At 43.4% G+C, this 27,339-nt stretch overlaps 1 protein-coding gene across 1 annotated transcript in view; it reads right to left on the bottom strand.

The window, feature by feature from the left end:
* The window catches only part of DNER (delta/notch like EGF repeat containing), a 1,567,341-nt gene that overhangs the window by 494,133 nt on the left and 1,045,869 nt on the right, over positions 1-27,339 (bottom strand). The gene's annotated exons all lie outside the window — the stretch shown is intronic.

Genomic DNA, 27,339 nt, shown 5'->3' with positions numbered 1-27,339 from the left:
GAGGTGATTTAACCCTTTATTGAAGAGGCAGCTCCAACCACCACCCAGGACCTCCCCAATGTACCCACAATCCACAACTCTTCCTATCCAACAATCCAGATCATGACGAAGACATCCCTGATTTGCCACTACACTTACATATCACAAAGAGCAGTACGTGTTGAACTATACAACAAAGTCAGGCTCAATATTACTCAGGGTCCACAGGTGCATCAGAAGGTTGGCTATGGACAGTTAGGAGGCTCAGTTGGCCTTGTGCTGCAATATGATGACAGATGGCAGGACCCTCCTACAGAAACAGCATGGTTCTTATGTTGAGTGGAGTAAGAGAAACCACCCTGTCCACTATAGACAGGTAAAGGAATAACAACTACTTAAGCACGGAGGGAATCACCCCCTTGACAGAAGGAACCACCAGCGTGACACAAGGAGTGCATTTCCCCTTCACAACCTAGATTTTGGTCTTTAAGTGGGTTTATAAGAAAGGACGTTTAAGTATTGGCTGTTATTCACTAGAATCAGACTCTGTTTTTGCACTCGGATATATCCACTTTGACAATGCACAAGAAGGGTCCACAGGAATTCCCATATAAAAGGGAAGTATACATTGAGGTGCGACTTCTCAACATGGTTCAGGAATATGACATATTTATACTCAGAAGCATAGATCTGGCCTTTGGATGTATGCTTGCATTCCCTAATGGCACTAGTTGTATCCTTGCGTGACTCCACATATCTTACACTGTTCAATAACCAGCAGAGGTATAGCTATATGCCCAGCAGCATCTATACGTGTAAGGTGGACAACTAGCACAATATACTGAAGCTAAAATCACATATTTGTTTTGCCAGAGAGATAGCCTGGACTGACAACAATACTTTCAGGGACATTGGGCCTCATTACGAGGTGGGTGGTAAGGGGTTAACGGCGCCGATAAAGGCACCAGAGCCGTTAACCCCTTACCACCCTATTACGAGCCCAGCATGCTATGGGTGCTCAAATGGGAATGGGGATGGTCTGGGTCTGGGTTCCCTGAATGCGCAAGGTCGGAATGGCCCGGTATTTTCCCATTAAGGGAACCCGGACCCGAGTTTGGAGGCAGCCATGCCCTAATTAAGGGCATGGCTGCCTCCAAACTCGTAATGAGGCCCATTGTTTGATGACCTATCTAGATGCACTTTTTAGCAATGATACTGACACCTTTTGTTTTACTGTTCACATCAAGGCGTGACCAGACGTCATGCAGTATGTGCTTTCCATCAACACATGGACAACTAGTAATCAGGTTTATCACCTCTATGTAATGCAGAACTGTCCCTGAGGTAATGAAAACAGGTGATTACATTTCAATATGTAAATTATTTTTTAGTATGCAAACCGACAGCATATGAGTGTGGCTAAAATACCCTACTGAGGTATCTATCATCCATCTTTTCCCTTGGAATAACATGATTGCTGCCTTGTATAATATCATTTTTTTATGTGTTGTCTGTAGTCTCCATCTCTGTAAGGTTATTTTAAAGAGTATGTTACACATTCCCAGATTTATGCTGCCCCCCTTAGTGTAGAAGTTGTGATCTCCAGACCCATATGCATGTTTTAACTTCTAGAATTTGGCGGTGTAATTATGCAATTGTCTTTTATCCCTGGGCACGATTAGAAGAGTAGTATATATCGATATTCTATAAGGCGGCGGTCACAGCCCTATAGTTAAAGTGATCGCCTTGATTTTATTGCTAATAACTTCTGAGTTGCAGGACGGATATAGCTGATATTTTCCCCCAAAAAATTTGTCACACTAGTCCCCCTGCCCCCAGAATGGACATTTTAGGAAATATTTGTTAAATAATTAAAACGTTATTAAGTTATTAAGAAAGCAAAACAAAAAATGTGTTTTAGGCCTTCTGCGATTCATTTTCCCCATAGAGAAAGAGACCAAATTTGGGAAAGCTGAAGTGCAAAAATTGCTGGATAGAATTGAACCAAATAAGAAACAACTTCGGCATGAAGCGTTGACTTAATTTCCGGGACAGGTTTGGGGTTATTCGGTACATCATTTTTTTAAATGTTTGACGGGGAAGGGCATGCCTCTTCTCCCAAAAATATAACTATATCTCCCATGGTGCTGTAATAAAGATGCAAGTTCAATGCAGATTAAAAGAACACACTTATCAGATGGGAGAGTAACATTGTAAAAGTGGAGGGGGCTCTCCTTTCTGCCTGTGGAATAAAATCATTATTAAAACGAATCCATAGATATGGGAGCACAGGTAAGTATAATCAAACTTAGGGGTAGAACAAAACGCGGTAAATAGGCCATAAAAGCTTGCTTTGCAGAAAATGCGTGTTAGCATTTTGTGTGCGGCACAGGCCGCTGTGGCTGGTGTTCTAGTGTAGAGTCTGCGATCCCAGGCCAGTGCTGAAAGAAGTATACAGTGGATGTTATTTTTCAAGGTCACAGATTAGACCTCACAGGTTCCGAGAAATGAAAAATGAATAGATGACCATTTTATAATTCAAAATCATTGATGAAATACGATTTCTAAAGGAGCCAAAAAGAACCACAGCAGTTTCAAATTGCCCCGTAGAACATTTTCCCCTGGAAAAGGGTTAGTGTCCCCGATATGCAAGATTTGTGTAGCAGGACGCCTGTGGTTGAAGGCTCTGGTGGTGACATGGTGGTAAGCCCTTCTCATGAGAATCAGGATGAGGCAACCAGGGCGGTTGATTAAAGTTCTGCTGTTCGTCTCAAATGCTTCAATGACTTAACTTGGTGCTGTGGGAATTGGGGGGTGGATTCTGACATCACATGCGTAATTGAGGGCAGTGTGTAAAGGTTTGTTGACCCAATCAATGAACGCAATGTATGTTGTTCTATAAAGGTTCAAAGTGCGCAGTCTAATCAGCTTTGCATGGGGAGATTTTTCCATGTCGCACGATCACGAATACTAATTACTTTGCATTGTATAAATGTTCTGACTTTAGGGGCGTTTCTTTGACAACGCCTTTTCAGGCAGGTCTCTTTTACGATCTGTTTGAATATTCTGTCCCAGATGCGTCTGGGGCCCTAAATAAAAAAAACAACGTTACATCTTGAACCAGCTAACACTTCTTCTTTTACTAATTTTGGAATATTTTGCTGAGTTTTTCGAGGTGACCCCGACATAGCGCATTGCAGCAGAGAGGCTTTTCAGAAAAAAAAACTTGTCATTTTTTTTTTGCTTGATGCGAGCAATGCCAGAGATAATACTGGATAATGCAAAAATGAAAAGTGCTGAAAAAGCTATTTAAAAAACAATAAGGATTGAAAGCTGTAAGGGCAGTTGTGGGAAAGGGGAGAGAACAGCATGTGACATTGGAGAATCTGGGATGGAGCAGATAATGAGATTCAAATATTCCATTACTGTGATAAAAGCGCAGTTTACCCGCAGCTAAATTAACGCAGTAATAACGTTAAATATATTAAATGGAAGTGCGTCAGAGGAAAGATAGAGTTAATATTAACAAGCAGCGCTGTGGGATTGTGAGGAAGAGTAGAGGGGGTTTGGGTGTGTCAATGCTAATTATGGGCAAAGGGAGTCATTTTAGGTGTTGAAAAGATAAAAAGTACAAATGTGCGGTTTGCATCAAAATATCTCAGCAATGGAATGGAATGGTGCATTTTTGCATAGCCATGGTAATGGAACATTGGGACCATACATGGGGTTCTACTGCTATATACTGTATAAAAAGGATGATACATGGTTTGCATACAGTGTGTATTATACAGTGGGTACATTATTATTTTCTATTTTAAATTACTTTAAGTGCGGTTCTGGAAAGAACCATGGGGGCAGAAGGAAAAGGAGGAACTTGGATGGGAAGAATATTATGGTTGGTACATATATTAAGGTGTACAAAATAGAAACTTTTTTTGTAAATTTTATTTTTTTGTGGTTGTTTTATGTTTTTTTAATTTTGGGAAAAAGTTGCCACTTAAAAAAATCCTAGCGGTGACAGTTCTGTTGATGGTTTCCTATCTCAACTGTCCACTCATCTAGGGTGGCACCTCCCACGGTAATCCGGTTGTGGCATATGAGGCATAATACCATGCACTTGCTGAGGTTTAGCGCTGGTAGTGGGACAGAAGGCTGGGTCCCAGATGTTGCTGCTGCTGCGCTGGTGGAAGTTGAGGGCAGCAGACTTGAGCTGGCTCTGGATGTTTGCGCTGAGTTCCTGAAGGTGTGGCCTGACCTGATGGTAGAGATGTGAAGGTGGAGGGAGCGATGGCATCCCATTGTGCAGCCTGGGATCCATGGGCTTTTACCATCTGCCTTTGGTGAGCCTCTCAGTATGGCTTGTCCTCTTTGTTCCAGTGTACTTGGATGAGATACTTGGGGAAGGGATGTTGGACGCCCCCGTCACAAGACCTTGCGGCAGAAGGTACACCAGACAGGCTCCACCTCCTTTAGGCTGTGTTGCTCCAGCACCAGAAAGTACCTCCAGTTGACCGAAGCCGGTGTAAGCGATATTCAATCAACACTACAGCTAAGTCAATTCCTAGTCTGGGATGCTGAGGAAAACCCTTATTGATTTATTTTTATATTCAGTTCAGTACTCTGGATGACAACCCTTGTATAACACCCCCCTCTTAGAATACCCCTCACCCCACTGAGCCAAGAAGTAGGTTTGTTTTGCAAATTAAAAGGTTTATTTGAAAAATTAAACAATAAATATATATCACACTTTTATAATAAATTCATATCTGATAGTACACTTAGACATGTGATGTTGATCAACAATGGGTAATCTGGCACTAGCACACTTCTTTACAATCAATGAGGAGTTAGTATAGGATGGATAAAGTAGCAAAAATACTTTTATGGTTTAAAGGGAAAAGCAATGAGGAACAAAATGCAGTACAGAAATACTTGATATGATTTTAGCAAAAGATAAGATAATCACTGTTTCTCTGGCAATTCACACCCCTCCCCTATGTAATGTAAGAAATGGAAGGAGATGGAAAGAGGAGCACACAGTTCTCAGGAATGCAATCAAATACAATACGAAATTCAGTTCCCCCCCAGCAAGCTTAGAGGAAACAGGTAGGAGTTTGAAACACAGGCCCAAAATGCTTTTTAAATGTGATGGCAATGGATGGGAAAATGTGCCAACTGATTTTAATTCCCTCTTGAGATTCAGGGTGAGTGGGAGATGCGTGTTGGTATTAGTTCAGGCTCACTTTAGCAATGCTCTATGAGTTATTACCAAGTTGCAAACGGATTTTAACAAAAGAAAGAATGGAGCTGCTATTTTGACAAGTGGAGATATTGAGCCAAAATCGCAAATCGCTGTAAATTTCGCGAGTGCGTAAATCGTGATTGCGGAAAAAAGACATAAGGATTAGGAAGTCGGTTCTAGGTTCGTTGGAAAGCTTAGATTCTAAGCTTTCATATGAAAGTTAAATTTCGTTCCTAGCCCAAACGGTTCCAGAGATACGGATGATTAAATAAAGGTAGTTTTTCGGATTTAAAGTAAACTCAAAATGACAGGTGACAGCTTGCAGCTGCAGAATTGACAGGTGACAGTTGTGCAGCTTTAAAAATGACAGATGACACGATTTCTAGGAGGCAGTTCTACTTAGGTTAAAATAGTTTGGATTAGATTATTTTAACTAAGAGATTGGTTCTGCACAGTTCTGCTAGGTACTCACAATATAAATTTGAACTAGGCCTCGTCACAGATCTGGTCAACACGTCCGGCTGCAGTACTGTCTGCTCGGCGGGTCAATCAGGCACCGGTTCTGCTCACACCGATCTGGGTCAGCTCTGCTCTGCTGGTCTAGCCTCTCTGGATTCTGGATGTAACACTGCTTTCTGGGCACTGCTACAGGTTCTTGCAAACATTCTCTACAAAACTTCAAACAGCTCGCCCGGCTGTTGAATAGTTTGGTTAGTTTTGAGGCCTGCTGAAGAGGATTCAGCTGGTGGATTCAGGCCTCTCTGCTACAAATTCTGGAGTTAATTTCTGCTACAGGTTCTGGAGATTGATGGATTTGAAGTCTGGATCTCTGGATGTGAAGTCGTCGGTCAGCATGCTCTGCAGCAAATGGAATTGAATGTCTCTACCTGTCCCAGCAGTCTCTTTTTATGTGTTTTGGAAAGTGGGCGTGTGCGTTGGTCATAACTAAACCTGCCCCTCTCACTTATCATTGGCCAATTCCTCCTCTCTCCCTTGATTGGGGGAAAGAAATGTGAGTCAGAGTGATGCTGTAGGTTTTATGGTCAGAGGAACCTCCCCTTGTCAGATTGCACACAAATCTATTTCTGACCCAAATACATATTTATCTATGCACCATTTTTCTAATATTATAGGTCCAGTTAACATATTTTCTGTAGCACCAAACCATCCGATCCCTGTCTTTGTACGATGTTGTGTCCACTGATGACAGAATTCTCCCCTTTTCATCCAGATAACGACCTCTAAACCTTTCCAGATTTTACACCAATGTGCACCAGGGTTATGGGTTACAGATGATAAAGTATCAGATTTTTAACATGCATACATTTGGAGTGAGACCCTATTTTCCGCTAGCAACCCCCCAGAATACACCACAGGGTCCTAACGCCTCTCAAAACGTTCACAGAAAAATCACAAAAATAATGATATTATAATTCTGACAAGTCCGCACTATGAGTTATCTATCTTTTTAAAATTATGCCCTGGTCGAAAAGGGGTGTGGCTTCCCCATCACAGGGTGGAATAACTGGTTTATCCACTTCCCCCAAGCCAGCTTGTTCACAGAGGCACAGCTTCCCCCCAGTTTCTCCCAAGAGGAAGCTATTTTACGACGCCCCCAATATAACATTTGCCTGAGTCCAGGACAGGCCTTTGTTCAACTCCGTGTAGTCCCCAGCTGCTCCACCCCTAATCTAATCAGATAGGTGACAACTCCTTTTGGCAAGGGGAAGAGTGGCTGAGCAGGTTTCAACTCCTGTCGGGGGTAGTTGTCAGGCAGAATCCAGTTTCATTAAGCCAGGTTTCAGCTAAATGTCACTTTTTGTTCCCAGTTTAAATCACTTACAATTTTTACATATACATTACATAATTACTTCCTTCAAGTCATTTCAGAATATAGTTTTATATTGTATCCACCTCTTAGCAAGTCTTTCCTTGGTCTGGTTTTGTTTCATTTGTTCAGTTTTACACAAAAGTCTGGTGGTTTTAAAACGCCGGCTTTCTGATAGTGGTGAGTACTGGTAATGCAACCATTTTTGGGATTAAGAAAATGAATTCCCCACAGTTCTGAGTTGCTTTTTTTGGCAATCAGCATTGCCATTCCCAATGGTTTCAGGCTACTGTGTGTGTAGCCCAATTGTGGTTTTAGGCAGTGCCCTCCTGTGCTCACAACATAGGCAAAAATGGGTGGCAGCCTATTCTTCATGTTTTCCCTGTGCACTCTCTGGGGAGTTCTGGCCATCATGATGTTTTCCATGCCAGTACTGCACAGTTTTATTGTAGGGCTTGGATGCATGGGTAAAAACATCCCACAAGCCCCCCCTCTTGCGATGGCCATTCTGTCCTTTCGCTGATGGAACTCGCAAGATCTGGGATGCTCGCCTCCTCTTCTTCCAATTCCATGGATGGCACAGTTCAGCATCTTTTCCTCCCTCCAGTCGATCAATCAGTTCTCCTTGCTGGTCCTGATGGGAGGATTGGGCGGTACCCCGGGCCCCTTGGGTCTCTGCTCCCGGTCCCCGGTCGTCCTCCTTGGTCAGTCTCCATGGTTTCATCTCTCCTAGGATGATAAAGCAAAGCGGCAATACCTATTCGTAGACATTTCTTCACCACTATTAATGGTGTGGCGAATATATACATTTTATGAATCAGAAGATATGAACATATAAATTTTCTTTTTTAAATTAGGAGACAAGAACATATATATATATATATACAAGGATCACAGAATTTTATATGCTATATGTGGAATATTTTATGGTTGGAACTGAATTACTCTGGAGCGGCCCCCTCTGGGATTCCAGTGGATTCCTCCAGTTGTTGCAGAGTGTGCCTGGGATGGCAACACTTTAACTGATTTATATGTACCCACTTGTCTTCCCCTTCCGCCAGACTGCCTTTGGGGATGCAGATCTTATAGGCAACAGGGGAGACCTTGGGCCTCATTACGACCCAGGCGGTAAGTTACCGCCTGGGCCGTGACTTTACCACCATGGCGTAAACTACGTTTACGCCATGGTGGTTGGCGGACTTACCGCCCCATTCCGACCTTGGCGGGGCGGTAAGTCCCCAATCCCCATTTACCCTTCCCCATTCCCATTTTTGCCCCATAGGGCATAATGGGAGTGGGGAAGGCGTTAATTACGCCACCGTAAATTACGGTGGCGTAATTAACTCCATGGTCCCTTAGCGCCATGGATTTTAACACCCGCTAAAAGCGGGTGTTAAAAGCACCATGGCGCTAGGGGACCTCGTAATTGGCGGTAAGGGGTCGGCGCAGCTAACGCTGGCGTTAACCCCTTACCGCCAGGGTCGTAATGAGGCCCCTTGTCTCTAATTTCAAACGGTCCCTTCCATGTAGGCAAACATTTTCTCTGTTTGGCCTGGTTTCTTTGGAAATTGTATAGATAGACCCGATCACCCACCTTATATTCCTTCCGGGTGGTCTTCAGGTCGTAGTGGGTCCTCATGCTCTCGGCTGATCTTTCTAGATTCCGCTGAGCATAGGCAAAAGCATGTTGAAGGTGTTTCCTTAAATTCTCCACATCCTCATGACTTGTGGAGGCATTTATGGATCCTGTAGAGCAAATGCTGGGGAAGCACCATCTTGCGTCCCATCATCAACTCAAATGGTGACATTTTGGTTGCAGATGAAGGGGTAGATCTGATGGCCATTAGGACCAGAGATAATCGGATATCCCAACTTGGCCCAGAATCTGCCACAAACTTTTTTAAGATGCTCACAATTGTCCGGTTATAGCGTTCTACTGCTCCAGAAGAAGCAGGCCTGTAAGCAATGTGTAGCTTCCTTTTAACCCCCAGTATCTCCCACATCTTTGTCATTACTTCACTGGTGAAGTGGCTACCCCTGTCTGACTCAATCCTTTGAGGTAGACCAAAACGGGAAAAGATGTGGTTAATCATCAGGGGAGCTACAGTTTCTGCCTTGCAATTTGGGGCTGGGAGACATTCCACCCACTTGGTAAACAAGCATGTAACGGTCAACATGTACTTGTTTCCTCCAGACGAGCGGATTACAAGGCCTACAAAGTCGATTTGAAAATCTGACCATGGCAGTGTCATCCCCCTCTTTTGGAGAGGCGCACGGTGTGTGAGGGATGATGGCTGAAATTGTGCACACACAAGACACCCCTTCAAGTATTGGTCGAGGTCCTGCCCCATGTGTGGCCAGTATGCAACCTCTCTTAAGATTTCCAGTGTTGTGTGAAACCCCCTATGACCGGCGGTGGCCGCATGATGGGCGTGACTTAACATCAGGCTTCGGAATGAGGTAGGAACCACCCACTGATCGTGGCCAGCTTTGAATTTCCTTACCAGCAAACCGTCTTGGATTCGGAACATTTTTGGACATTTCATCAACACTCTTAGGTCCTCTTTCCCAATGTAATCGGTATCCGTCAGGCGAAAGTTCTCAGGGTACTCAAGGTGTTGGTAAAACTTACCAATGATTGGATCCCCCTTCTGAGCTGTAATTAAATCAGCATCAGGGGTCTCCTTACTCCATTGTGCAGTTGAAAGATCATCGTGAGCATTTGTCTGGGACCTAGTGATCGCAGTGACCTGGATTTCCCCCAACAGGAACTCTATTTCTATTAGATCCCCTTGGATGGCCCCGGTTTTGGCCAGCTGATCAGCTAAGTCATTTCCAGTTTTGTCTGGTCCCTCTACTTTGGAATGACCCTTGATCTTTTTCCAGTAGATGGTCATCCCATTCGATGTGACCAGATCATCAATATTTTGGATTAGCTTCCCATGTTTCAAGGGTTTGTTATTAGCACATAACATGCCTCTGGTTTTCCAATTAACCAGGTGCTCCACGAACCCGTTCCGTACATAATCCGAATTGGTGATTATGACCAGTTCGTGGAGTTGATGTTGGGCAGCAGTGAGGATGGCCTGATGCACAGCCATCAACTCTGCCACCTGACTACTTCGGGGACCAATTTTGTATCCAGCGGAGGGTTCTGGGAACTCCTTCACCCATGCATTCCCTATGCCAGCCACCAGTTCTTTCTCCCCATTGTTGTCAACATGGTAAGAGCATCCATCCACATAGACAGTGGGCATTCCCTCACACTTGTCTTCTTCAAAGACTTTGTGTGGGGAATTAAGGTATGCCTCCATGTTGTCCGTGATTTTTAGACTTTCGTTCTCGAGACAGTTTTCTCTGGCACAATCATGCAAGTCAGCCAGACCTTGCGCGAGGGGACTCTTCTTGTTTTGGCCATATCTGACCTCCACAGGAAAGCCTTGCATTGACAGAATCCAGGAAGTAATTCGGGAATTACTCACATTTCCGGCCCGGATTCTGTCACTTTGGAGATATTGCAGAGGCTGGTGTGGAGTCTCCACTATGATGTGTTCCCCCTGGATAAACGGGCGGTAATTCTTCAATGCCCACACCGTTGCCAGGAGTGCCTTCTCACAATCGTTGAATTTTTCCTCCACAGAGGATAAAGTTTTTCTTGCATAGGAGATTACTTTATTGACCTTGTCATGCTTTTGATATAATACTGCCATCAAGCACGTATTAGAGAACCCTGTCTCCAGGAAGAACTCCTTGTTTCTGACAGGGTAAGCTAGGCAGGGCGCTTGTGAGAGGCTTCTTTTGAGTTGTCTTACTGCCTCGGCTTGTTCTGGACCCCATTCCCACTGGACCCCCCCCTTCAGGAAATTAATCAGGGGTCTAGTGGTCTCTGCGCAGTCCTCAATTAACTTTCTGCTGTAATTAGTCAGTCCAAGGAGGCTCCTTAGTTCCCGCAGAGTTGTGGGATCCTTCAGTTTCTGGAGTGCTTCCACTTTCTTTTCTTGGGGACAGAGACCCTGAGGAGTAATCTCATGCCCCAAGAAATTAACACGGGTTCTACACCAATGTGCTTTCTGGAAGGAAAGTTTTGCTCCGGCGGCCCTCAACTGTGTCAGAACATAACGGATTTCCGCTATGTGTTCTTCCACAGATGAACTTTTGATGAGGACATCATCTACATAAGCCAGGTTACCCCTCGCACCCAGGTCGGGCATGGCCTTATGTAGGAAAATGTTGAATTCATTGCCGGAGTTGAGGTATCCAAAGGGAGTCCGGGTCCATATGTACTGCTGGCCCCCAAAGGTAAAAGCCAGTTTGTATTGGTCCTCCCTACTGACAGGCACGGTCCAATATCCATTGGTCAGGTCTATTGCTGTGAATACCTGTGACCTCTGAATCTGGGCCAGCCCTTGGTCAATGTAGGGCAGAGGCCATCGGGAAGTATGGACCCGTTTGTTGAGCTCCCTAAGGTCGGCGCAGAGTCTCCACTGGCCATTTGGCTTCAATATTCCCAGCACCGGATTATTGAAAGTGCTGTGGACTGGACAGATTATTCCCCGGGATTCAAGGTTCTTAATTATTTTAGTAAGGGACTCCATGGATGCGAGAGGCAAGCGATAGTGCTTCACAAACATGGAGTCATTCCAGGGTCTGTGGGAATTGTTGTGGTGTGGATGTCGGTGCGACCACAGTCATATGAGTCTACCGCAAAGAGAACTTGGAAATCCAAGAAAACTTGTTTCAACTTTTGCTTCTGTTCCAGAGTCACACAGGCATCAGCTAGGTTGACTCTCTCTTCCACCATCTGCCTGAAGCCTGGAAAGACTTCTGGTTTGGCTATCTCAGCGGCCTCCTCCAGCTGGGTGGAGAAGTCCCTGGTCAGAGTGCTGATTTGGACTGGAGGCTTCAGGTGGGAAAGACAGCCCTCATGGACCTGGAAAATCACCTCATCCCTCCTGAAGTCACAAGTCACATCTTCCTTACCATAAGGGCAAGAAGTGTACACCAGGAAGTTCCCCCCCATGCCGAGTGAAAATCCTGTCTGGTGTTGTATTGTCCTCACTGTCACTGTCAAAACAGTCCTTGGGGATCGGTCCTAACAGTTCATTTCCTAGATCAATGGAAAAATGTCGGTCATCCACCGCCATTTCAATAATGGTGCCTGCGGCTAGAGTAATACTCTTTAAGTCACTGTTATCCACCTCTATTGGAATGGTGTCATGTTCTATGTTGACTAATGGTGTTGGGTTTACCCCTAACCCTTGCTGTTGGAGAGAAGCATTTAGATGAATATAAGCATCAGGGGTTTTCAATTTTTGTCCTCTTTTAGCTTTCACTCCCAGGGAGAATTGTCGGGTCCTTTCTGGGATGGTGACTTCCTCTTTAATCTAAATTTCAACTGCATAAGGTAGCAATTGAGCTGACCTAAATGCTTTTTCTGGATCATCAAAGCCCATGGGATTATCCGCTAATCGGGACCAAGCTTTGAAGTTTATTAGGTCCAAACTAATGGCAAAGCGATTGAGAATGTCACTGCCTAAGTAAAAGGCGGCAGTGACGTCTAGCACGACCCAACAATTATGGACTATGCTCTTGTTGCCAATGGAGATTTTGAGCATACACCTGCTTGGCAGGAGATGTTTGGAATTAGGTGCTTCCAGGTCCATTTCCCATTTTTCTATCAGTTTGAATGTGGGAATGGCTGGATCTTTTGGGAGTTGGCGGAACATGGCTTCGCTGATGAAGCTCTTACCGTTGTTCACACACACGCGAGCGAGAACAGAGTCCTTCCCATCATTTAACTGAACAGGGATGAACAACTGCTCTCCAATTTGCTGAATATCAGCCAGGCTCTGAGCTGATTTCACATCTTTCTGGACTATAGGAGTGGGAGTTTCTGATTGTGGATTAGTAAAGAATTTCAGGGTGTTTCCTTCCAGTGTGAAATACCACCTTAAACTGGAAGGAAGGTTGATTTTCAGAAATAGAGAGGACCCCCCCATCACCAGTCTGTTGTCCCACTGCTATTACTGTGACGTCTGGAGTTTGGTTGTTCTGGAAGTGAAATTCTACTTGGTCAGATTTTTGTTCAACCATGCGGCAGATGCCGTTTAAACTAACATGGTTGACACTCTGTTTTAATTTTTATTGGTCGGCTAGTCTGGGTCCAGAGGACCTTGTTTACACAATCTATTAGGGGTGACAACCTTCTCAGGAGGTCATTCCCTAGTAAACAAGGGGTGCCCTCTGGAGTCACTACTATGACCGGGTGTTTCACCTTGTGTCTCCCAATTTTAATGTCCAAATTTGCCGTCCCCTCGACGGGAATTTCCTTCCCGTCAAAGTTCTGGAGTGGTCCAGGAATAGAGGTGAGAGGAATACGGTAATTCTCCCCCCTTCCCGCATTTAGTTCATCAAAGGCCCTTTTGGACAGAAGGGTAGCTTGGGATCCAGTGTCCACCAGTGCCAAAATGGTACCCTGCCCCTGTACTTGTACCGGGGCATAGTATCTTCCCTCCTTCTCCTCAAGGGGGCACAGATAATGCAAATTTTTGGACAACTGGTGGGCTAACTTTCTGGTTTTGGACATTGCTAGCAAAGAGATTTGGGCAGAATTCTGTGGCGAGCCTGGGGAATCTGAAAGAAAAAGTTGGCAACTGGAAATGGTTTTGGGTTCTGGGCCGCCCCCCCCTTTTTGGAGGCAGTCATCAGGATGGGTTTGACCCTTGGGATTTTGGTATTGTCGGTTCTGGGATGAGATGATGGGCGGTGGTAGCTCAGTCTCCACATCTCCCCAGTCTGAATTGGCATCCCTGGGGACCCATTTTTCCTTGGGAGGAGTTCCCCCATCTCTGAAGGAGAAGATCCTTTTCCCAGGATCTTTTGAGGATCCCTCTCCCTCAAATTGGAAGAACTGTGCCTCCTCCACAAAGTGGGTCTGTTTGGGTCCTTTGTTTCTCCTACCCCCCCCTGCTCCTTGGGAGGCAGGCTTTCAGGGGCAGGAGATTTTGTTTCCGGTTCCTGTTTTTCCAGGGGCTGTTTACAAGTTGGGAAGGAAGCTTCCTCCAAGGCTTTACACCCCCCTTCCCCTTGTGCCTCCTCCCTGGGAACCCGTGGGTTATCGGGGTGCTGCCCCTGTCATTGTTCTGGAGCACCAGGTCCAGAGTTTGGGGCATTCTGCGGTGGCATGCTCATCTGAGGGTTCTGTTGAGCCCTCAGTATGTGACCCAGATCTCGTGCCATATTTTGGACCTGGTGCTGAAGTTGTGAAACCCGCTCAGGCTGATACAGGGCTCTATATTCTCCCCTGGGCTGATCCCGGGAAGGGTAGCTATCCCTTCTCTGGTAGTACCCCTGGTTGGGAAGATTTTGGTACCCCTCCACCCTTGGCCTCCCCTCTCCCGGATTAGGTTGTCTGGGCTCAGGGAATTGGGGAAAGAAGGATGGATGATTTTGGGGCTGGAAATTGGGTGGATACCTGGGGAAAAAGTTCTGCCCAGGATTTGGTGAATTTCTGCCCTCCTGGGGGAAGTTAGGAGGGAAGATCCCCGGGTCAGGTGCTTGGCTGGATCCCCCCCCTTGGGCTGGAGGAGTCCACACATAACCCAGGATTGGTCGGTTTCCCTTGTAGCGGGGATTTACATAGTCAGGGGGGGCGGGGGACCCCATTTGTGGGACTACCTCCTCAACTCCCTGTCTGTGACTGGCCCGAGGGCCTTCTGGGCTGTGAATTATTTGGTGCAGGCAGGTTTTTAGGCCCCCCCCATCTCCAAATCTAAAACGGGGCAACCTTTACCTCTGCCACCTTGGCAGCAGCAGGGGTGCTGTTGGTTTTGGGGTTTTTCGGCGCGTTATTTTTATTTTCGATGGGCTTCTGCACCTCATAGATCCGGGTAGCCTGTTCAATGACCCAGTCTAAAGATCTTTTCTCATGAAAATCTCTCACGAGCTGGGTCATTATGTATTTGGGTAAGGCATGGAAAAACTTATTGATAAATTCTCTGCTATCTGTGCGCACCCTTTGGGTGGTCTGCGCAAAAGCATGCTTTAATTCTTGCACAAACTCTTGTGGGGCCTGATCTTCCCCACATTGCAAATTGTAGGCTGCCTTGCGAGCCTCTTGAGGATTTCTGTGCACAGAAAAATGTTTCAAGATGGCCGCCCTGTATGTGGACCACCTTGAATGGTTTTGATCCTCCAGCCCCGCAAAGAAACTGGAGTATTCTGGTGAGAAGGTCCACTTTACATATTGAATACAGCTTTGGCTGTCCTTCAAATGGAAAGTCTCCATCATTTGCTGATAGAGCTCCAAGTGTTCCCAAACAGAATACTTGGCGTTCTTATGATAAGGCGTGATGACACTCCTTATTGCCTTTATTTGGGCCTTTTTGGTTCGGGTAACCCTGGTCCATTCATCCTCCGACTCAGAAGCGCTACTCCCAGAGGTACCCGTCATATCTTCCAGGTTTTCCTGGATTCTGCGAGCCTGGGAATGGCTGGCAGAATGTGGGGACCTGGTCTCCTGTGTCCTGTGACGCTCAGAGGAGTCTTCAGATCCATCCTTGCTACCGGGATATGCTGGGTATCCCCCCCCACTGACCTAACTGGGCAGAGGTTTTCAGGATGCCCTTAGTGGGCCTACTCTCCTGGGGTTCCCCACTAAATTGCACTGTGCTTGGGTGCCCATACCCGGATGCCCGCCCATCCATTCCTGGGAGGTACTGGCCTATGAGCCCCATACTTCTAGCTGGATAGTAATCTGCCATCCCCGTGGCCCTGGGCTCATGTGCGCGAGGGGACATGGGGGTGGCAGAGTCCAGGGACTGGGAGAGATGAAGGCCTCTGGTGCTAGGGCTCCTGAGGTTATGCTCAGGAGTTTCTCTTTCCCAGCGAACCTCATCTCTATCCGCCCCTGCTTCCTGTTGCAATGCAAGAGTCTGCGCTTTCAGTTCCTCAGTTAAGGCCTTACTAGATTCTATCAGTCTTTCCTGCATGGCTACCTGTTGCTGGAGCCTATCATTGTGCTGACAGAGAGCCTCATTTTCTCTCTGTGCCTCCTGATTGGTCCTGGAGTACTGGGCCAGTCTCTGCTGCAGGAGGGTTACCTCCTCAGTCCCATCCCTACTGGCCTGCTCCTTTCTTGCCAGAGCATCCTCCACCCTCCTGGTGTGCTCTAACACGTTCTGGTGTTCTTTTTGGAGGTCACCCAGTCCCTGGAGGGCCAGGTGATTTTCTTGCATTTTCCTTTTTAAGTAGCAGGCTTCCTGGCCTAAGGTATCCCTTTCCTGACCTGAGCCTGCATCTGTGCCGCCAGGTTGTCCCTTTGCCTTTGGAAGGCACCAGCTTTCTGGCGCTCCTGGTCAAACTCTGCCTGGGTATCCAGGTCTTTCAAAATCAGTTTATTGCTCTCTGCCTTCTCCCTATCTAGGTGGCTTTGCAGGGTGACTACCTGCTCGACACATGCCCTATTGAAATCTAATTGTTGCTCCAGCTTTTTCTGGCTCTGCAGTAGGGAGTCCAAACCTTCTTGGTACTCCTTCTGCAAGGCCAGAAATCTGGTATCCTGGTCAGCCTTTTCCTGTTGCAGCACATCCATATCCTCCTTTATTTTAGTGATGTACTCTCTGCTGTCCTTTTCTGACTCTTGGCTCCTGAGCAGCCTCTGCTCAGAAGAGCCCAGATCAGATTGGGCCTTCTCTAACCCCATCTGTTGCCTATTTGCCAGATCTTGGCCTTCAGCACATTTGTCCTGTATGGCTCCCATATATAGGTACAAATATGCCGCTATCCTGGCAATCTTATTATGTTCATCTTTGGCTTTAGGGGCCCTATATAGTTCACTCAGGGCCACATGTAGGGGACCCTGATCTCTCCATATATCTGACCCTGTTTCAGTGACCTGTTGCGCGATTGCCTGCAACCAGACCGTTTGGTCCTGATGAGTCCACTCACCTCTCCAAATAGCTTATGTAAGAAGTGCTCTCTGGCTATTTTCATATCTACCAAGGTCGTCATTCTGGAATTTGAGTTCCTTCCTGACTTACAGAAGTTTGTATTTTATTTTGCAAAACAGACCGTTTCCTTAGAGCGTTCCTTTCAGGGACGCTTTCAAAGTGTAAAACAGCGTGGTGATCTAACCGGATATGTGTATCTGGTCAGTTGGCACACTGTATTAATCTGCACAAGTGGTAAATCTAACCCAGAATATCCTGGACGAGCCCACACTTTTGTAAGCGATATTCAATCAACACTACAGCTAAGTCAATGCCTAGTCTGGGATGCTGAGGAAAACCCTTATTGATTTATTTTTATATTCAGTTCAGTACTCTGGATGACAACCCTTGTATAACACCCCCCTCTTAGAATACCCCTGACCCCACTGAGCCAAGAAGCAGGTTTGTTTTGCAAATTAAAAGGTTTATTTGAAAAATTAAACAATATATATATATCACACTTTTATAATAAATTAATATCTGATAGTACACTTAGACATGTGATGTTGATCAACAATGGGTAATCTGGCACTAGCACACTTCTTTACAATCAATGAGGAGTTAGTATAGGATGGATAAAGTAGCAAAAATACTTTTATGGTTTCAAGGGAAAAGCAATGAGGAACAAAATGCAGTACAGAAATACTTGATATGATTTTAGCAAAAGATAAGATAATCACTTTTTCTCTGGCAATTCACCCCCCTCCCCTATGCAATGTAAGAAATGGAAGGAGATGGAAAGAGGAGCACACAGTTCTCAGGAATGCAATCAAATACAATACGAAATTCAGTTCCCCCCCAGCAAGCTTAGAGGAAACAGGTAGGAGTTTGAAACACAGGCCCAAAATGCTTTTTAAATGTGATGGCAATGGATGGGAAAATGTGCCAACTGATTTTAATTCCCTCTAGAGATTCAGGGTCAGTGGGAGATGCGTGTTGGTATTCGTTCAGGCTCACTTTAGCAATGGTCTATGAGTTATTACCAAGTTGCAAACGGATTTTAACAAAAGAAAGAATGGAGCTGCTATTTTGACAAGTGGAGAAATTGAGCCAAAATCGCAAATCGCAGTAAATTTCGCGAGTGCGTAAATCGTGATTGCGGAAAAAGTATAAGGGGTAGGAAATCTCTGGGGAGGTGAGGTGTGATGAGGATGATGAGGATGGAATGGGATATTTCTGACCTGATTTCAAATGAGTTTACAAAGTTTGGTGGGATTTTGTGCAGAGGGGGCAGAATTAGAGGGGGGGGGTTTATAAATGAGGTGTCATTTGATGCATCTACATTTCTTTTGGCAAACTGATAATAGACCTACATATAAATGTTTTTGCGAAGTTTGGTGGGATTCTGTCAAGAGGGAGCAAAATTAGAGGGAGGGGGTCCCAAAATAATGAATAGGCTTATAAATGTGGTGTCATTTGATAAATATACACAAAGGTTTGCAAAAAGATTATAGATCTAGATATACATTTTCGTAAAGTCTGAATGGATTTTGTGAAGTGGGGGTAGCTTATGTGACGATTGTATGTGCATTTATTTTACACTTTTGAAAAATAAGTGGGTGGATTCCAGCAAACCTGCGTACGGCGCATTGGTAAGGATCTACAAGCATGGTTTTACAAATGTGGCAGTGTTTTATTATTTGACAAGTGTAATAATGTAGTTAAAAAAATAGTGGTATAGCTTTAGGGACTGAGGGGTAGCCCGTGGCCATGGGCAGTGGCCAGAATGTCCGGGTCATGGAATAAGGTCTTGATCCGGACAATCTGGCTACTGGCCATGACCACAAGGGACAAAACATAGGATTAAAGTGGCCATGTCCACTTGGGACTGGCTTTGTGGTGAAGTTATTCAAAATTCGGATAGATCTGAAAGGGAAGAAAAATGTGTTTGTGGTAATATGGTCATAGGGTTCTCTTTTTGCCTTCAGCAGGCTGCCATGGAAAGCGAAGAGGGCCCTGTATGGAACCCTTTCCTTCTCTTTCCATGGGGGCCATGTTGGAAAAGGATTTTCATTCCTACACCGGGACGCCTATGGCGGTTAGGTTGCTAATGGCCTTCATACCCCATTTCAGGGGCTGGAATGGAGGGATAATGGTCCAGAGACTTCGTTATCCACCCTCGCTTTGCTTGGGTTGATAACTTGGGCTGCTGGGCCGGTATCCACCGTTACAGTCCCTAGAACGGAGGATGAACGCCACAATATTCCCATTAGCATAACACAAAATGCAAATGGGAATGTTGGAAAATCTTATTGAGTCTATGTACTTTACTAAGAAATACTTAAGTAAATGGAGTCTATACGTTTTTTTTTTTAGTTCTATTTTTTAACTGTGAAAGATGGTTCCTAAAGGAATATTTATTTTGTTTTTGGATGCATTTTTTGGCAGGTGAGCTTGGAACGAAAGGTGGGGAGGGAAATGAGGGAAGAGGCACCAAACACTAATATGGAGGGGCAGGTGGACAGGGGAAAATGTTGCGCGTGTGTTATTTCTAAGGTAGGGGGCAGTGTTTATCATGCTCCTTGATTACAGCAGTGGTGGTGTCTCTTGGGGAGGAGGGATGGCATTAGCTAATCCTATTTTAAGATAAATAGTAGTTTTGCTAAAAGTATGTACTGTGTATTAGATTGTTAATGGATGAGTAGGAATAGGTGTTGGAGCTGTGCAAGGGAAATTTTGAAGTTGAAAGTTCCTAGATCAGTAGAAAATGCAGTTCTGAACTGTCTGTGAAGCACAGATCTTATTGTGAAGTGCGTACGGGTTCTCGGACATGTTATCATGCCGCACGCCAGCATATGGTCATGTGGCACTCTCTGGAAGGTCTGCAATGAAGTCAGATGTTCGTAGACATTATGGTTAAGTTGCACTAATAAAAACCTATGAAATTCAATGAAAAAACTTTGTTAAGGGGACGTTATGGTTAAGTTGCACTAATGAAAACCTATGAAATTCAGTAAAAAAACCTTGTTAAAGGTACGTTATGGTTCCAAGTAAAACCGAAAACCCCCCTGAAATTCGCCAGTTATGGTAAGCTAAGCAACCATTACTCGCGCTACCACCGTGCACTGCTAAGACTAACACCCAGGACATCAAAGATGACATCGCAAATGTCATTGATGACATCACTGATGATATCACATGTGCATTTACCTTTCATGAAAAATCTGTACAAGGGATTCTTTTTGTAATTTTAATAAAAAAGTGTGAAGGATAATTGGAATAAATATCATGAGGTACGTAGTTCATTAAGTAATGCATTAATCCAAATAGCATTGTATTATGAGGTTGTTTCCAATATACTAAGGTACACACGTAATGACATAGGCATAGTGTGCAGCAGACATGATGAAGATGCAATATTAATAATCTTGCCATGTTAAATACTAAAATTATAAATGCTTTCCTATTAGAGTCTTGCATACTGTGAAACATTTAATAAGTAACTAATCAAACCCACTTACTCCATTATTGCATTACTGCACACAAAACACAAACAGACAACAACACATAAAAATAGAGCATATACAGGGAAAGTGAAGTAAACAAAAAAACAGCAGTATTACCCGACAATCTTCATAACCTAACTGATTATCTTCATGCACAGAAATGATTGCTCTGCTTCAAAGCTACTACTTCCCTATGTATAACTATCACATATTGTGACTAGACCCTAAGGAAAGTAGTGTAAGTGGAATGTGTACAAATATGAGCATATCCAGGGAAATACAGTATTAAATAAACAACAGAGCTATAAGACAGTGTTGATAACCTTACTAATCATCTTCATACATAGAAAGCATTGCTGTCTTCCAAGTCTGTGTTTTACCCTTTGTATATGTTTCATAAGCTTTGAGTGGACCCTAAGTGAAATACTGTAAGAAAATATTTGAAGTATAAGTCTACACATATAGTACTTTGTACTATAGTATAGTGAATTTTTAGTTCCTGACTGTTATTGGCCTAGATATATCAGTAAAGGAAAAAAGAGCGAGCCAGACATGTGATGTCATCAGTGATGTCATCAATGACATTTGTGATGTCATCTTTGATGTCCTGGGTGTTAGTCTTAGCAGTGCATGGTGGTTGCATGAGTTATGCTTGCTTAGCTTACAATAACTGGCGAATTTCAGGGGGTTTTCGGTTTTACTTGGAACCACAACATCCCTTTTAACAACGTTTCTTTTACTGAATATATATATATATATATTCTTCTTTGCTTCGCCAATACCTTTCTTAGAGTTGAGCCACACTCACAGGATTATTAAATCAGGAATATAGGTTCAAATGGAGATAAAGTTTCCTCAATCAAGGGTTGCAAAAATAGTTAAAAAGTCAATCCTTTATTAATCCAAAAGCATGGCATTTAAAAATTGTAGGCTTGCAACCCGTGCCCGCCATACAATCATGGGAGGCCATCAATGGGATGACATGTTTCGATACGATCTGTACCTTGAACACATATATATTTTTTCACTTTTAGTTCCTCTCACGTTGAAATATGCATTTCTCCCATATATAGATATATTAATCACTGCCTTGTTTTGCCAGTAAATTTAAGATACATCCATCTTCATCTATTGCAATTTTCCTGGTCACAAGTTAAGGAATACTGAAATTAGGTAAAATGAGATTGAATATATTTTTTAGATCTGTATCCGGTTTTTATGGTGCTTTTTATGTATTGAGAAATGATATTTGGATTTATATTTGTTGTAGTGTAAATTTGTACAGTTGGCGATGGATAATTTCCATGTGACACAGAGATTATGTACCTTTTGTATACTAGATTTTGCTCTGCTGACATCGTGTGGTTTTAACAGTCATCTATATACTATTTAGGCTAGAGGTCAGACATCTTTTGATTGCTCAGCCACATGGATTTGGGATTACAATCAAGCACAAGGCACTTTATGTAGGCAATATTTGCACGCACAATGTAGCACTTTAGTATATGGCAGCCCATATATATATATACAGCTCAGTACCTGTCAGTTCTATTATTGCTCCATCATGGATTGTGTACTTTTCATTTAACAGCTAATACTGATAAGAGATTTCTTGTATGAGAGCAATACATGGACGTAGAGCACTATGCACTTTATATTATATTATTTCTGCTTTGCACAATATTGTATATTTGTACAATTGCTGCTTTGCCCATTTGCACATTTCTAAGAATCCCTTGGTAGCTGACATCACTGCTTGACTACAAATTTGATTCTTCTAACGCAAGGGCGTATTTAGAGATATGTAACAGAACATGTCCATGCCTGTATTATTGCAGTGTGAAATAGAAAGGAGGATACAGTTGGCAATGCTAATTGTTAAATTGTTGATTTTCCACTTTGTTAATTAATGTTGAATACCTATATGCTTAGGTTTTTTCATTCTAATCTCCTCTCTCTCTCTCTCTCACGTCTATGGCCACTAGTGCTAAATGCTGTGATCACTTAATATAGAGATGGTAGACAGTGTATTATGCTTGCATTTATTGACGGTTGAAGTCTTACTAACAGGAAGGGTGTTTTAACATTATAAGTTACATTGGCAACAACCTCCTTTTACGCATTACAGCAATTTGTAGTAAGATTCATTATATGGTTAACAGGACTGCATGCGTGTGTTGAACGTAGAAACAAGCATGCATTCAAGATACTACAAGATGTCTGACCATATTACGATGTAGTCGATCCTCATTTAGATGGAGACATTCACCGGCAGTACATGACCATAGAGTTGTCAGCATATAATATGGTCCATTATCTGTGTCAATACTCTCCACGTGATCAAGCGGTGTGTGAACCACGAAACGCGTTGTACATTTACTGTTTTCTTTTTTCCAAGGCACATTTAAAATAAATAAGATTATGTTTCCTGGATTACTGTGGTGACCTTTCTTTGCGCTGCAAGGCTACTCTATCCCCAGCTGCTCTCTCGAGTGCAGTCCACACAACATACTGAGGTACGAAGGTTTTTTCAACATATATAACATGGCCTGCGGTAGCAGCCATGTAGTTATGGTTAAGTTGCTAAACCCAAAGGAAGAGCACTTTTTAGATGGCTTATTAATTTGCTCCCCGTGGACGAATCCTCACCAAACTTTGCAAGAAAAAGTATATGGCCCACTCAGAATTTGTTTGCAAAGTTTGGTGACGTTTGGTCAAGCGGGGGTAAAGTTATAGGGGGGGTCCCAAAATTTCTTTTTTTTCCCATAGGCATAATGGGAAAAAACTTTGTTCATGCCTACAGTCCAAACCGCTGGACGGATTTTCACCAAATTTGCAGCAGGAGTGGTGGCTTGGTCCCAAAGGCGTGCTTTTGTTAATTTCGGGTAAATCCATCCAGTAGTTTTTTTTTTTAAATGATCAAAACGTAAGGTCCATGGACTGGCCCCTGATTGGTCAGAAAAATTAGCTGACTTTTGCGTGGTCCGCAGAAATCGGGACGCAGCCGCTGACTGGGTGGTGAGAAAACGTGAAATGCGTCGGTTTTCCTGAAACTCCCGCCTTCTTGGATTTGCAGACTTTTTTGGGGTCCGCGGGCAGCCCAGTGAAAACATTAAAAAAAAGCAACATTGCACTTGTCAAACTCAACAGACAATCTCTGGGGATGTGGGGGGGGTGAGAATGGGATGCGATATGGCCATAAGAAGCCAAGAAATTGGTTGCTTCACCCCCCAACAGTCCATGAACATTCCAGATGTCCTGGGACAGTCCTGCGGTGGTTGGGGACACTTCAGATGTCCTAGGACATCTGCACCTATTTCTGAATTACACGATTGGGGAAAAGCAGTTTTTCAATGGCTTATAACGTTTGTGCCGCTCAATGAAACTGCATGTAATTTGGCAATTTTATTCTAGAAGTAATGCTGAATGGTTTTGCAAAGTTTTGTTGGATTCTGCCAAGAGGGGACAACATTAGAGGGGTTCCCAAAATAATGTAAAGGCATATAAATGTGGTCTCATTTGACAAATCTGCACAACATTTGGCAAAACGATTTTGGATCTAGATATAAATGATTTTCTAAAGTTTGGTGGGATTTTCTCAAGAGGGGGCAAAATTAGAGGGGGGGTCTCAACATTTTTAGATGGTTTTATAACGTTGTTGCTATTTGACGAATATGGACAAAAGTTTTGAGAAAGATTATAGACCCAACCTTCAATGTTTGTGTTAAGACTGAATGGATTTTGTCAAGTGGGGTCTAAGTTATATGACTATTGTATGTACATACATTTTGACACTTTTTAAAAATAAAACATGGGCGGATTTCGAGCAAACTCTTGAGGAGCATTTGCAAGGACATTAAAGCATGGTTTTGCAAATGTGCCCGTGTTTTATTTTTTGACAAGTGTCATAATGTATGTACAAAACATAGTCATATAGCTTTGCCGTCTGAGGTATAGCCTGTGGCTGTGGGCAGTAGCCAGATTGTCTGGGTCATGGCATAAGGTTATGACGCGGACAATCTGGCTCCTGGCCATGACCGCTAGGGATGAAAAATTGTGTTAAAGTGGCTATGTCTACCTGGGACCGGAATGTGGTAAAGTTATTCGAAGGTAGGATAGAATTGAAAGGGAAAACATTGCTTGTGTTAATATGTTCATAGGGTTTTGCAGGCTGTCATGACAAGGGAAGAGGGGCTGTGTACAGAGCCCTGCCTTCTCTTTCCATGTTGGCTATCTTGGAAAGGCGTTCCGCAGTAGGAAGGATAATCCATCCTTCTTACAGCGGGACGCCGCAGACGTCCCGCTATAGGAAGAAAAATCTATGTTTTAGCACCCTGGGTTCCCGCCTTGGGAACCAGGGGTGCTAATGGCCTTTATCCCCCAATTCAGGGGCTGCAATGGACGATAATTGGCTGTGTGGTTACAGTATTTGTTGAGGAAGATGAGGCGGAGGAAAACAGCTTACTATTTGTGATGTCATCTTTGATGTCCTGGGTGTTAGTTTTAGCAGTGCACGGTGGTGGCGCGAGCTATGGTTGCATAGCTTACCATAACTGGCAAATTTCTGAGGTTTTTCGGTTTTACCTGTAACCATAACATCCCTGTAACAATGTTTCCCCATTGAATTTCATAGGTTTTTATTAGTGCAACTTAACCATAACCTCCCCTTAACTACGTTTTTTCATTGAATTTCGTAGGTGTTTGTAATAGGTTGTCCTTAAAAGGATTGGTTTGGAGTGTATTGATTGTGCTTTAGCAAAGTTGACCTAATGTTTTGAAGGAGTGCATTTCCATTATCAGTTAAATGTACTCCATCATCTCTATAAATCTTGGACATGTGAAACTGGATGCTGTTATTGAGTATCCATGTATGTGTGTGTTCTCTGATGAAAGCAGAAACTACTTTATTAACATTTCTCTGTAATTTCTCCACTTTTGCTGCAAAGTTATATTGGAAAAAATGAAAATGGTGTGAAGGAAGAGTTCCATGAGTTTTTCCAAATCTTGTTTCATAATCAAAGACAGAGACATGCCTCGACAACATCCCCCATTTCATTACCTTCAAAATGAATGTGTATGATATCTGGCTGCTCTCTGCTTCTCATACAAAACAAATTCGTAAAGACCTACCTGGCACCATCGCGTTCTTTGCATTCCAAACTAATCAATTCTAAAATCTAGTAAATTCAAGTCAATACCAATATGTAGGCTTCTGTAACATCTCATCAACCGTAACCCCCATGAATCAGTCACAACCACACAGTTTTACCTCCAGCCATCATGTCTGCACTCTGTCACTGTTGCTTGAAAATGCATGCTTATTTGTGCTTCAAGTATTAGTTGTTGTGGGGAATGAATGATGTCAGCATTTCTGTGTTTGTAATTGGTAGGTTTCATTGTTTTCATTGTGCTCTTTATGCGATAGGTTGTAGTGAAAATGTGTTAACCTTTTATTAATTTGGGATATTTAATCTTCTTTCATTGTCATTGTTTTTGTTTAAAAAAGTGTCATGTGTACCATTTTAATTTGAACTGTCATTCCGATTGCAGAAAGACTGATGTGCTGATGGTTTGTGCTTGGCTCTTTTGAAGATCTGTGGATCTTCATTGAAACATTGACGGTGAGTTATTTGAGTTTTTACAGATTTGAGGGACTGCATTCATTGAATTGGCTAAAGGGAACATGTTTCTTCTTTTACTTGTTTTGTATTTTAAGTTAGAAATGTGGTACCTGAGAAAGAGCATACTTTGCTATATGTGTGCTTCTGCAAAGAGTGTTTTTGTTTTAATGTGTATGGCCAGTTATCATGTGAAATTACAGTCTAGCACTAAAAATGGTGTTGGTAATGTATTGTTATGCAGAGATATAAAGAGGAGAATGTAGTGTTTAGTGGTCAGATTAATGTGCAACATAAAAGGTGGTTAATTTAAAAAGAATGTTGAAAATACAACTCTTGTTTAGAAGTAAGAAACACTAATTTAGAATTTGAGAAAGTAGGGTATAGAATGGGAAATCATACCCGTCTAAGTTGTCAGTGCTCATATTTTACTACTATATGGTCAATGGAGAATATTACACAGGTTAATAATTTAAAGACCCATGCACGGAGTACATTACTTTCATTTAAAATGACCCCCAAATCTTTACTAATGATAGGGGGGGAATGTAATCTTAAAATGGGTAATAGATTGTCAGAAGACCTTTAGGATGATATGGAAGATGGTGTTATGGGGAATTCAGCCCCACAGATGAAGGATGCCCGTACATGTGCTAGAGGCCTACAATGTAGTTCCTGGCTTCTGGAATGAGGATTACACTCAGTAAACGGGCGGGTAATCCCAGACGTACCTCCCTTCAGTAATTATCAGGGCACCTCAACAATTGATTATTTTTGCTTTCGAACCACTCATTGGCGATTGATCCTAGAATATGAGGAGTTGGGGGAGCCCTTTAGCGATCATTACCCCACCTGTTTTTGAGTTCTATGGTGGTGTAATCAGCTAGTGCCTAATAATATGAGTCATCTTGATTTTGCTGATACTAATCAGCACTGTAAAAGAAGAATCAAGTGGGAGGGAATCGAATAATTCCAGAATCATCAGGATTTGTTACCCTCCCGTACTCCATTACTTCTGTCCATATCAAACAATACTTTTCCTTCTTCTTTTGGGTCGGCTTGCTGTCCTACGGCGATGATACCTTTCTCATAGCCCAAATCCCCAATGCACTTTAGAAACTGATTATTGTGTATATAGAGTTTATGAACGCACTGGATTTAAAGATAAACACAGCTACATTTTCTGTTATGGCCTGTGAGCCAGGGGAAAATATGTATGTTAGAATGCATAATATGC

This window comes from Ambystoma mexicanum, chromosome 10 (genome assembly GCF_040938575.1).
Source record: "Ambystoma mexicanum isolate Mex_15411 chromosome 10, UKY_AmexF1_1, whole genome shotgun sequence".
In the NCBI taxonomy this organism is placed as follows: Eukaryota; Metazoa; Chordata; class Amphibia; order Caudata; family Ambystomatidae; genus Ambystoma; species Ambystoma mexicanum.
The sequence above is the reverse complement of the archived record's forward strand: the minus strand, read 5'-3'. Positions and strand labels throughout refer to the sequence as shown.